Raw genomic sequence first — 12,061 nt, 5'->3', positions numbered from 1 at the left:
GAGTCTCAGATATTTCACGATGACAAAAACGTTTTACCTATGTTGCACGAAACCCGAGTTCCTCTAGGAATAGCCCGAGTTCAGCATCAGCTCTACCTTGGTTACTGCTCACTCAAGTACTCATCAATACGAGTCCGATGGCAAAACAGCGTTTGCATATGTTGCACGAAACCCGAGTTCCCTTAGGAATAGCCAGGGTTCAGCATCAGCTCTCTACCTTGGTTACTGCTCACAGTGCTCACTCAAGTACTCATCAATAAAAATCCGATGACGAAAACAGCGTTTGCCTATGTTGCACGAAACCCGAGTTCCCTTAGGAATAGCCAGGGTTCAGCATCAGCTCTGCCCTGGTTACTGCTCACTCAAGTACTCACCAAAACAAGTCCGATGACGAAAACAGCGCTTGCCTATGTTACACCAAACCCGCGTTCCCCTAGGAAAAGCCAGGGTTCAGCATCAGCTCTACCTTGGTTACTGCTCACACAAGTACTCATCAAGACAAGTCCGATGACGAAAACAGCGCTTGCCTATGTTACTCCAAGCCCGCGTTCCCCTGGGAAAAGCCAGGGTTCAGCATCAGCTCTACCTTGGTTACTGCTCACTCAAGTACTCATCAATACAAGTCCGATGACGAAAACAGCGTTTGCCTATGTTGCACGAAACCCGAGTTCCCTTAGGAATAGCCAGGGTTCAGCATCAGCTCTACCTTGGTTACTGCTCACACAAGTACTCATCAAGACAAGTCCGATGACGAAAACAGCGCTTGCCTATGTTACTCCAAACCCGCGTTCCCCTGGGAAAAGCCAGGGTTCAGCATCAGCTCTACCTTGGTTACTGCTCACTCAAGTACTCATCAATACAAGTCCGATGACGAAAACAGCGTTTGCCTATGTTGCAAGAACCCCGAGTTCCCTTAGGAATAGCCAGGGTTCAGCATCAGCTCTACCTTGGTTACTGCTCACACAAGTACTCATCAAGACAAGTCCGATGACGAAAACAGCGCTTGCCTATGTTACTCCAAACCCGCGTTCCCCTGGGAAAAGCCAGGGTTCAGCATCAGCTCTACCTTGGTTACTGCTCACTCAAGTACTCATCAATACAAGTCCGATGACGAAAACAGCGTTTGCCTATGTTGCACGAAACCCGAGTTCCCCTAGAAATAGCCAGGGTTCAGCATCAGCTCTACCTTGGTTACTGCTCACTCAAGTACTCATCAAAACAAGTCCGATGACGAAAACAGCGCTTGCCTATGTTAAACCAAACCCGCGTTCCCCTGGGAAAAGCCAGGGTTCAGCATCAGCTCTACCTTGGTTACTGCTCACACAAGTACTCATCAAGACAAGTCCGATGACGAAAACAGCGCTTGCCTATGTTACTCCAAACCCGCGTTCCCCTGGGAAAAGTCAGGGTTCAGCATCAGCTCTACCTTGGTTACTACTCACTCAAGTACTCATCAAGACAATTCCGATGACGAAAACAGCGTTTGCCTATGTTGCACGAAACCCGAGTTCCCTTAGGAATAGCCAGGGTTCAGCATCAGCTCTACCTTGGTTACTGCTCACTCAAGTACTCATCAATACAAATCCGATGACGAAAACAGCGTTTGCCTATGTTGCACGAAACCCGAGTTCCCTTAGGAATAGCCAGGGTTCAGCATCAGCTCTACCTTGGTTACTGCTCACACAAGTACTCATCAAGACAAGTCCGATGACGAAAACAGCGCTTGCCTACGTTACTCCAAACCCGCGTTCCCCTGGGAAAAGCCAGGGTTCAGCATCAGCTCTACTTTGGTTACTGCTCACTCAAGTACTCATCAATACAAGTCCGATGACGAAAACAGCGTTTGCCTATGTTGCACGAAACCCGAGTTCCCTTAGGAATAGCCAGGGTTCAGCATCAGCTCTACCTTGGTTACTGCTCACACAAGTACTCATCAAGACAAGTCCGATGACGAAAACAGCGCTTGCCTATGTTACTCCAAACCCGCGTTCCCCTGGGAAAAGGCAGGGTTCAGCATCAGCTCTACCTTGGTTACTGCTCACTCAAGTACTCATCAATACAAGTCCGATGACGTAAACAGCGTTTGCCTATGTTGCACGAAACCCGAGTTCCCCTAGAAATAGCCAGGGTTCAGCATCAGCTCTACCTTGGTTACTGCTCACTCAAGTACTCATCAAAACAAGTCCGATGACGAAAACAGCGCTTGCCTATGTTAAACCAAACCCGCGTTCCCCTGGGAAAAGCCAGGGTTCAGCATCAGCTCTATCTTAGAAACTGCTCACCCAATTAACTCATCAAGGCGAGTTGGATGACGAAAACGGCTTATTTTTATGTTGGCAATTAACGTTTTCAATGTGTAATGATAATGGTTAATTGTATTGATTTTCGGCCAACACTGTATATTTACATGCATACATACATATTTACATATTTATATCTGAAATATAAACTTATTTAATTAAAAAGGGGTACAAATTAGCTTACAAATAAAATGAAATTAAATCTACTTAAAAACTTAAATAACTGTAAAACTAAAAAACGTACATCGAGTATAAAACAAAAAAAAAACCTACTGGAAGAGGCCTCCCCACGCAACCCCTGGTGCAAAGGTGCCCATTACACTCGCCGCGTTACCGCGTTGAATGGCAATGAACAGCCTCTGCAAAAGGAATGACCCTGAGCGCGGGTCTAGGCCTCTTTCCCGTAAGCGGCGCCCCAATTCACGGTGGAAGACTTTTGCCTCCGCGCACCAGCAACCGGACGTCTCTACAGCTACCGGGACGAACAGGTAGTTGGTGAGCGCCGAGTACTTTTGCCGCATATTTATATTCATACATACATACCTACATACATTCATACATACCTACATACATTCATACGTACGAACATACATACTGATCTATGGGCGACGATGATCATTTACCATCAGGCGATCCATCAGTCCCTTGTCTCCCAGTTCATTAAAAATAATTTCTAGCCGTGTTCTACTTCTATCCAACGAAAACATGTTTCGTTGCAAAATTAAAAATGGGGCTCATAGTGCGGAGTGGCAACAGTGCATTTTCCTTCCTGTTCTTACACTAGCTTAGATTCGTAATCCTGTCTCTTTCACGCAAGGCTCGACTACGCTTTAACAAAAGGGAAAGCCTTATAAATAGCGCTTAAAATAAGGGTAACCCTTATTAAAGGCTTGCAAGCCGTATCGGATAGCGGTAAGCCAATGCACAGGGCTAGCTTTATTGTTGTGCTAAGTTTTTTGTAAGGGCTAGTCAAATGAATGGGCTTGCAGTTCGAAAGGGAGAGTCTCTCGATTGGGTCGTCCTTACGTTAGGGATTCCCAATGAAAGGCTTGTAGCGCGGAAGGGGTTGTCCGGTCCCTGGTACTTTCTAAAGTACATAATGGTTTCAATGGAATTTTAACTCTCATAAACAAATAAAATATAATTTCTTTTGTTTATAAAATTTTTCGAATAACTGAAATTGAATTCAATCTCAAGTACAATAAGAATCAAAATTCCCTAGCAAAAATTTTGTATGGTGGGCGCCACGAGGCTCGGGAAGTTTTTAAATTGATGTTATCGCATCGATCTACTGAGGGGGGCGGTGCCTACAGTAGTTGTAGTTGTACGCATACCTAGCTCACGCACACAGACGCGTCCACTGGCGCCGCGCCGGTGTCTGCGTGCACTCTCTGCAATGTCTCTGCAAATTCTATGCACAGCGAAAAATATGCAGAAACCACATGGTGGTCTGTGGCAGAAACTCAATAGACATTTTTAGGGTTTTTAAAATAAGTACCTAGGTACGTGAAGTAACATGGTAAATTAAAAATTATCATTAGATACTTATTTGCGGAGGTGTAAACAATTTCCTTCGTTTTGCCATATATCAATAATTACCTATCTATATTAAATTAATTAATCCGTATACATTACATTTTTACAATTAAGTGTATGAATTATACTTTTTATCGTACGGTCAGCTACATAAATATCTATACACCTGTATTCATTCAATTTTGAACCTTCTTCTTCAGTAATAAGTTTCGATATGTAAAGAAATTGAAGGACGATACACAGGCGGGCGGAGACACCGCGCGCCGCTGCAGGCGGGTTGGGAGGGAGGAGGGGTGTCGATGGACGATGTCACGCGGGATTCGCCGCGCGAACTCATCATTCGCGCGGTCGGCTCCCTTCGATGCCTGCACACGTTCGCTGCTCTCGTACGATTTAATATTATACAGGGTGCCCGGTAATTAATGGACAACCTTTTAACCACCAAGAGGGCACCTTATACTGGTCCAGAAAATCTATGGGATATGGGTTAAATTGTGGTGTAGGCGAGAGGCTGGCAACCTGTCACTGCAATGCCATAGTTTCGTTTTCTTTTAACCCCTTATTTGCCAAGAGTGGCACCTTATATTGGTTCAGAAAATCGACTTTAAGGTTTAGTAAAAGTCGCCTGGTTTTCGAGATTTTCACAATTTTTTAAATTTTAATACCTACTACCTAAAATTTTAAAAAGTGTGAAAATCTCGAAAACCAGGCGACTTTTACTAAACCTTAATGTCGATTTTCTGTAAGGTGCCCTCTTCTCACGTTTCTCGTTGTCGTACAATCTGACATTATTCAGCTACCTTTTATCGCTTGGCTTTAGTTCGCATATACAAGAGTACCTATAGGTACTACAAGGTCCAAGGCAAAATACAACAATAGATAATGTATTTACTAAATAATACTGCCGTCCTATCACTAAAACCCATCTAACCCACAAATGATAGTTTTGAGATATGGGCAAAAAACATAAAAACCCATATCTCTAGGAAATGTGTCGATTTAGTCCAGATTTCTTTTATTCTTAAATTAAAACTAAATTCACGCTAACATTATTTAAAATCAATTTAATTAAATATTGTTTAATTTATTAGAAATTCGCCATTTTGTGTTTAAGTTATGCAAATAATTCCTAAAATATGTATGATTTTACTGTTAAAACACGGTTAAGTATACTTTAGCCGTTTTTTAGGATTGAATAATACATAAAACATGGCTTAATAACGGCAAAGTAAATTTACGTGTTTATAGTAATCGTAACTGAGCAATGCATAATAATCTAAAAACATAGCTTAATAACCGCAAAGACACTAAACAATTTTATACTATCGTATATGCTCTAAAAAAATGCTATAACCGTTTTTAAGCTATGCAATGACTACTAACATCGAAATAATTTGTATGCATTCCTAATCTAAAAGCCCGCTATATGACAAACCAGCGACGATTACTAGGTTTTAGCATTGTCATTCTTTTTAAAAGGAGTTTATCATTTTAGCAATGTCCCGTTTACCTGCAGTACCTGCACTAAGTTTCAAGAGCAATTCAATTTGTTAAATGAATAAAAGACAACTGTATGATATTGTAACCATTTATTTGCATGCATAAAAAACCTCGTTATAAGTTATGTTACAAATTAACATATTTAAACTTAATATAATATTCTAACATTAGTGAAAACTAACATAACATTAATATGAAACAATAAAATTCGCTTTTTACATTGCAACAAATCAATTTGCTATACCGACACGGCGAAAGGTGTCGCTCTTGGATATCCAAAGTTATTCGTATTATTACTATAATACACTATTAAAATAATGTTTTTATTACCGAGTTATATAAGGTTAAAAACGGTTGACATTGGCAGTTCTTACAAAAAGAAACACGGATTTCATTTATTATTCGCCAAGCAAGTGAAAATAGCAATCTTTATTTATTTAATACTTCAAAAATTCAAAATACATTTAGGATTGTTTGACATAATAATTTTCTCTCTTTCCGCTTGATTCCGTTCTTCTTAAAATTTATTTTTCTTTTTTTGTGCGTTTGGTTTTCGACAGTTGTATTATTAATATTAATATTACGAGTGTAGTGCTCTATATCGACGGTGGTTCTACATCGATAAATGGTTATATGTACTTCTGGATTTGAAGGGTCTGAATGAATTGGTACAGCAGAATACTTATATATCATACATTTTTTTTTTCTTTAAACTAGAATCAATATAGAGATCTTTGTTAACAATTTCTGGTAAAATCAGGTGCATCATTGCTTAAAATTGTATTAACTAGGTTAAATTTAAGTCTGTTTCTCTGTTGTTTGTATGAATTGGAGCGGATAAATCAAGATAAAGCTTCATTTTGGATGATACATATGTTGTCATTTTACAATTTTTACATGCTAGGTATAGAGTTCTTCTTCTTTCGAGTCATCACTTGTAGTTTCAATGCGTCTGCGACGGAATAGTCAAAAACCTTCTTTCCTTATATCAAGATGAGAAGCATTTTACGAATGATTAAAGAAGTAAACGTTGTTCGATTTTGTTACAACGAAGGATAAACCCAAATTCGATGATCGTCAGCAACGGTTTTAGCTTGGACCAGTAAAAGGGAGTTTTAAAATTAATGTATTTTCGTCAGCATTGAAAATTAAAGCAGAAAAGTTCGACGTGGCTAAGTTAGGCAAAGAATTCTGAGGTATCAATCTCAAAAATTCTTGAAACAATACACAACGATAGAATGTTCCTTGGTAAAGATCGAGTTGAGCAATCCCCTTCTGTTCTACATTTACTAAACTTACTGCTGGTGTGATGACTTGTGGTCGGTTTTTCGGTATTCATTTTATTCGCAGATCTCTGTTATCATTTGTATCCTGAAGTTCGTAACAAGCCTAAAAGAAATAACATTAATTAATTTGATTTTTGACTGCATTATTAAATCAGCTTGACGGTAATATAATGTTGCGCAAGTAATCCATACCTACATAGGTACTAAAACATTGTAAGGTAAATAAATGCTTACAAAATGTATGTGGCTATGGCAATGCCTACATAGCAATAGGATGGTACAATGTAATTTCTTGACTTTTTTGTTTACGCTTTATTTGTACACAATATATAGTTTTAACTGGGCTCTTGATCGAATAACTTATGAGTTAGGTATTTACTTGTCGCGGCAAACGTGTGATAATACGTTAGCAAAACGCAAGTTGTGCTTGAAAAAAACCTTAAAAAAAAGATATTTAACACTTACCTGGTCTTCGGTTTCTTAACATTTTAAGGAGAAAATGTTCATTCACCGGTCACTACAGCCTTCGCACAACCTTCTGCGCGCGAGCCGCTCGGCCGACTGTCGGACTGGCGCAATAACTTTGGAAGGTATACTTTTACAACTAGCGGGGTTTTAGCGTAGCTTTGCTGGTTTGTCCTGTTTCAGTCTTTGAGTAATTATGTTAACTAGAGAGGGCACCTCAACTTGATTTTGTGTAACAACACTTAGAGCCGATCGGCACAAACGCGCTTAGTCTGTGCCGAACGGCTGTGGTAGATTGACGTATCGCTATGAAAAATATTTCGTCTAAATAATGCCGTCATGTGTAGTGAGGTACTGTACAAACTGCTCAGGAAAATCTAACAAAAGCCAAGGAGTGACTTTTCATACGTAGGTTTACTGCATTTTTGTTTAAACACGCTTACTTTAAAAAAAATGTATCAATATAAACTCATGCCGAAGCGCCATGTTGCGGCGGCCATGTTTCGTTGAAACCAAAGAGTAAAAAATGCAACAAAAGCAGATGTGACAATATCGCAAGTTAGTTCAAGTTTCCTATCATACATTAAATTATAATCGATACCTTTGGGTTCAATTGGCGTAAAGGACAAAATGCAGGTTTTCAGGAGAAGCAAAAAACAACTTTTTTTTTAGAAAAATGTTTATATCTTTTTTGTTTTTTGACCTATATTTGTGACGTATATAGAAAAATATGTAGATTTTTAGTATCCTTCACCTAGTGTAGCAACCGTAGTGATAAACTAAACGGTTTAGAAGTTAGATGGTTGTAAAGGACACGTCAAAATGCTATGGACGTCCTTTACACCCACGATTTTTTTGAACAATTAGAGTTGATAGGGTCGTAAATGACGGTCTTAGATGATTTTTATACAAATTCGGGGCGTAAATGTAACCGGAATGGTACAAATGGCAACTGTTTTTAGCTTAGTTTACAATTGAGAAACTTGAAAAATGTATCAAAACGTAGTTAATATGGCATAGAATAGCCACATTAGTGTTACAGTGTATATTTATCTAAATATTTAGCAGAGACAAAGAACAAGACTATTTTATATCCAGTTTTGCAATAAAGAAACAACATTTGCTTAAAAACTATCTAGTATTTTGGAAAGTTATTATTTTAGTACTCGCCGCTGTCTCAACTCTCAATAAGTTACGCATTCAGTATTTAATTCTAGCAGGGAAACGCTTTCGTAGTTTAAGTAAATATAAAAACACTAATGGTAATAACGTAAACTTTAATCAGCAACTGTGAACAGTAGACTATATTAATACGACAGTAATTTTAAGTATAAAGTAGAAAGAAGTTCTAAGAATAACTAAGAGTTAAGTACCAATTTATAAACGCAAGTTAAGACGCGTATACAAACTGTGACCAACTAATAAATAATAGTAACTGTAGTCAAGACTACCTACTATGTTGATGCATATTTTTGATAATTTTAAAACAGAAGATTGTTATTTAGTCTTTAACCTGTTAAGTAAGAATAATCTTAATTATGAGTTCAATCCTAGAAATATTATAGTCAATGCTTTAAGTACCTGTGGGTACATAGCCAAGTCACCAAACGCTAACGCTCATTCGCTAGCGAAACGCACCTGTTATTGTCGCAATAAATGTTAGTATAGTCTACTGTTAAAATTTACTGGCGGCGTAGCTGAATGGCAATCGTCGACGCCAGACGCCGACAAAAATGCAGTCTGGTGCAATACGCAAGAGCGATAAAGCTATAGCTATAGCTACGAAAAAAATATATAGCTACGAAATAGATATTATCGTGAGCGTTTGTGCATACGTTGTGGGTACGTACCCTGATTACCATAGTGTTTTTTTTAAATTACCTACATCTCGTCGCAGTATAATAATACTACGAAAGCGTTTCCCCGCTAGAATTAAAGGCTGAATGCGTAACCTACTGACTATTCAACAGCGGCGAATACTAAAAAAATAACTTTGAGCTTGTTGCCAAAGTATTAGTAGATCGTTTTTAAGCAAATATTGTTTCTTTATTACAAAACGGGATATAAAATAGTCTTGTTCTTTTTTGTTTCTAAGATAGCTTAGATAAATAATACACTGCATTAAACTAATGTCTATTCTATGCCATATTAAGTACGTTTTGACACATTTTTCCAGTTTTTAATTGTAAACTTAGCACATTTGTACCATTTCGGTTACAATTACGCCCCGGTTTTGTATAAAAATCATCTAAGACCGTCATTTACGACCCTATCAAATCATGGGTGTAAAGGACGTTAATAGCTTTTGACGTGTCCTTTACAACCATCTATCTTCTAAATCGTTTAGTTTATCACTACGGTTGTTACACTAGGTTAAAGATACTCGTAATCTGCATATTTTTCTTATACACGTCACAAATATAGGCCAAAAAAACAAAAAAGTGGGTTTATCTTTCTCTTGGAAACCTGCATTATATGTCCTTTACGACAATTGAACCCAATGATATCGATTACAGTTGCGGATAAAATATTTTTAGTGCTGGTCGTAAAGGACGAAGAACAAAAAAACTTGTCCTTTACGCCCAACTTTACCACACTACTATAGAAAGTGATCCTTAAAAAGTAAGGGCTTAAAGGGCAATAATATATATCAAGGTGACTTACGACTATATTTTTATTTGTAGATTTCCTTTACGACACAAATAATAATTTATAATTAATGACTTGATATTTACGCCCCTTCAGAAAAGCTATTTTTGCAAGTCCATAGTAGAAAATCTTGGTCGTAAAGGCAACTTTTTAAGAGATATCGAAATTTTAACTACACAGATCGATAGCGCTTGAAATTCTGAACAAAACTGTATATATAACTCATTTTCGCCAAAATGTCCTTTACGCCAATTGAACCCAGAGGTATCGATATACATTTATCGACGCAAAAAAAGGTTATTTTAATTATTATTGTCAGAATTGCACAGTTTTCCGACATGTCTGTCAATACAGATTCTGTATAGACAGACATGTCGGATATATAAATATGCGTGTCGAATTTTAATGTGAGTATGTAAATGTAAGTGCAGTATCTAACCTGCCTGAATGAATTTGGGTAGGTAGACGGTCAAGCAAATTATGAGAGTATAAAAACGCGCGAAATTCAAATTTTCTATGGGACGATAAACCCGCGCCCATACATACATGGATGTAGATAAAGTTATGTATGCGACTATACATAATTAGGCATTAAAACACTCATGTTATCTTATTAACACAACAAAAACAACACTCATGTTTTACTGCCTACAACTTAATGCAAATGTTAAAATAACGTTAAATCGCTGTCAGTTTTGCAACGATAATTAAACATGGAATTTCAATAAAAACATCGTTTTTGTTTTAATTTTGTAAATTATACTAAGCTATAATCTAAATTCAGAACGTGAAAAAAGTTTAATTTTAAATACAGACTTCAAGCTTCATTGTCGTTACAAAACTAACAGCGATTTATGTTTTTTGTTAACAACTCACGCTAATTGAGAGTCATAAATTAAAAAAATGCCCATGTAAACCCATGTCATTTCTATACTACGACTTCTAATCTATGCACTCTATGCAGGGCTCATCATCGCGACCGAAAGGTCGTAAGCGCCAAGTAAAATCGTAGCGCTTGCGACGTTACGGAAGCAGGCCATTGGTTCACACCCCGCCCCCTCGACCGCCTTCAGCTTACAGGCTGTGACACGTTCGTTGTTTGCTATAGCTCCTCTATACGAAGTAATAATTACTCAATGGTTTCAGTGTGGCATTATGAATATTTTTTAGTAATAAATTCACCGTAAAGCGCAGTAACTAGGTTTTAGTGATGTATTTGTAACCGAAATTACAATGAAAGTCTTTAAATACACGGTTAAAGGACTTTAGCCGTGTTTAAGCGTAGTATTTTATTTAAAAAAGTGAATGTTATAAAATGTAATAACGCAATTAAACGGCTTTAATGGGAATTTATGAAGCTTATGTCAAGTAACGTTGTTATAGTTATGTATCGTGTGATAAAACTATGAAGATAAACAACTGCTAAGCGCTTTAATATAAGTTATAGAAGACAAATGTGGGTTTGCGGTTTTATACTATTGAAAAGGGTTATAAAATAGTGCACTTAGCGAGGTATGTCGACTCTGTATCTCGGTAACTAAAAATGATAAAAATATGGTTCCAAGACCAGTCGATGGGGAATTCTTTCCTATTTAAGAATATTTATCCAAATGAAAACTGGTAATATGCAGCTTAGAGGGGTTTTAGTGATCGGACGGCAGAATATTTTTAAATTTAAAAGTGGAAAAAGTCTGCCTTGGTGTGCTAATTAGTTCGCGAATTTTTTTTTCAATTTCTGATTTCAGACAGATAAAGCGAGAAAAAGAAATCGAAGATAACGTGGATGGGCTGTGAGAGTGTGTGGGCGTGGAGAGACGATATGAAACGGAAGAAGGTTCTAAAGGTTAAGTAAGGTCAAGTAAAAAGAAGAAGGTAAAAAGAGTAAGGGGAAGGTTAGGGAGGGAAGGACGGTTGGGAAGGTTAGGAAGGACGATATGGAACGAAGGAACGGAGGAAGGAAGGAATGAATGATGAGATGACGGCCGATGGAGATTCGACATATGGAAGAAGAAGACATGCTGCGTCCACCTTAAATTAATGTGTTAAAGGGCAATCAAATAATGAGGAAAGACCATTTCGGTCTGCCATTCTGTCGTCCGAGCCGCATTTAAAAATCCACCAGGCCTAAACAATGTTTTTCATCGAAGTATCTCATCGTAATCGAGTAGTCTCGTTGATTTAGTAGAACTCTGTAGGTACGTTAGAGTACCTAATTATCTGTAATTTATATGAAGTCACGATTCGTATATGATTATAATTACGGCACGCAGATTATGGGGAAATCCATGGCACAGCTAATGGGTACGAACGTGACATTGGATTGGC

This window comes from Leguminivora glycinivorella, chromosome 2, assembly GCF_023078275.1.
Source record: "Leguminivora glycinivorella isolate SPB_JAAS2020 chromosome 2, LegGlyc_1.1, whole genome shotgun sequence".
Classification (NCBI taxonomy): domain Eukaryota; kingdom Metazoa; phylum Arthropoda; class Insecta; order Lepidoptera; family Tortricidae; genus Leguminivora; species Leguminivora glycinivorella.
The sequence above is the reverse complement of the archived record's forward strand: the minus strand, read 5'-3'. Positions refer to the sequence as shown.